The sequence below is a fragment of the Nomascus leucogenys genome, chromosome 2, assembly GCF_006542625.1.
Source record: "Nomascus leucogenys isolate Asia chromosome 2, Asia_NLE_v1, whole genome shotgun sequence".
In the NCBI taxonomy this organism is placed as follows: Eukaryota; Metazoa; Chordata; class Mammalia; order Primates; family Hylobatidae; genus Nomascus; species Nomascus leucogenys.
The window spans coordinates 138251829-138253365 of record NC_044382.1 but is presented as its reverse complement, the minus strand read 5'-3'; the positions used below and the strand labels follow the sequence as shown (position 1 = coordinate 138253365).

At 35.7% G+C, this 1537-nt stretch overlaps 1 non-coding gene across 1 annotated transcript; it reads left to right on the top strand.

Annotated features, from left to right (window-relative positions):
• The first annotated feature begins 1020 nt into the window (after positions 1 to 1020).
• LOC115831858 lies at positions 1021 to 1081 on the top strand. The gene has a single exon (XR_004027349.1). It is a non-coding gene; the product is annotated as a U7 small nuclear RNA (small nuclear RNA).
• The last annotated feature ends 456 nt before the right edge of the window (positions 1082 to 1537 follow it).

The following is a 1537-nucleotide window of genomic DNA, read 5'->3' as shown; positions in this document are numbered from 1 at the left end:
ATTGAACGAATTCACAGATGACCTTAGCTGTTCCCTCTCGTATTCTTTTTCCAGACCATATGTATCAATGATGTTTGACTTTGTGAAATAATTTAATATATTGAAATACAGTAAGGCATATAATGGAAGCCAAGAAACTGTTCAGCACTTAAGGTCTAGGTTATGTTTTAGAATTATGTTTTTATCACTTTTTAAGGCAAAAGTAACAGAATTTGAGTGAATAACTATGGATTACAACACATGAATAGAATTAAACAGTAGAAAGCTTTTGGAGTTGTGAGTTGGGGGGAAAATTCTATTATTCATTTGTGTTAAGAAAAACTGGTACACTGAAATGAGTTTATGGAACTTCCAATGTCTGCAACTCTAAGTACACTACACATAAAAAGTGTGGCTAACTAAAACACATTATTATTATTAATTAGGATTTTTACTATATTAATATCATCATAAGCAAACAAATAATTCATCAGATACATTGAATCAGTTATGTGTTAAACTGAAATTTTATTAAATATTTCATTAAATTGGATAACAGTATCAGTGTAAGAAAAAAACTTGTTAAAAAATAAACTCATTGAAGTTGAATAAAAATATGATGGCTTATTTATAGTATTTTATCTTTTTAAGAAGGAGTATTCCTCTGTCACCCAGGCTGGAGTGCAGGGGTGCGATCTCAGCTCACTGCAACCTCCACCTCCTGGATTCAAGCAATTCTCCTGCCTCAGCCTCCCAAGTAGCTGGGACTACAGGCCCCTGCCACTACGCCTGGCTAATGTTTGTATTTTTAATAGAGACGGGGTTTCACCTTGTTGGTCAGGCTGGTTTCGAACTCCTGACCTCCGCTGATCCACCCACCTCGGCCTCCCAAAGTGCTGGGATTACAGGCATACAGGCGTGAGCCACGGTGCCTGGCCTATGGTATTTTTTAATTACGTAAAATAAAGTAAAACTTATGTAAAAATTACCTAAAATTTTTCTTTAAAAATTTAAAGTAGTAGATTACAAAAAGACATAAAGTAGTGTTACAGCTCTTTTAGAATTTGTCTAGCAGGTTTTCGGTTTTTTAGCAGACACCCTCCCCAGCCAATACATACACAAAGATGATGTGACTAATCCTCTCAGAGAGCTCTCTCAAATTTATAGAACAAATCTGTCTCTTTACATGCATTCTTTTTCTTCTAATTTTTTCTCATTTGAGCCTCTTAGAAGTTCTATATTTGCTATTTATCTTTCTATTTAAATTTCTCTATAAAGTCATCCAAATTCTCAAATTCATAAACACGAAGGAAAATGTTTCAGATCCTCTTGCTTGACCACTAGGTGACATTTCACACCATTCATCACTTCTTCCTTCCCATAAACCTTTCCTCCCTCAGTTTCTTGACTCTCTCGGGGATCCCCTGCTCCTCAGCTTGTTGTTTATGTGATGCTGATCCTCAGGCCTTCTGCTTTCTGTTTGTCTTTGCTCTTTGAGAAACATTAAACTTTCCTTCTGCTTTAGCTCTCACAATCATGGAAAATGTGTAGCAGTTGA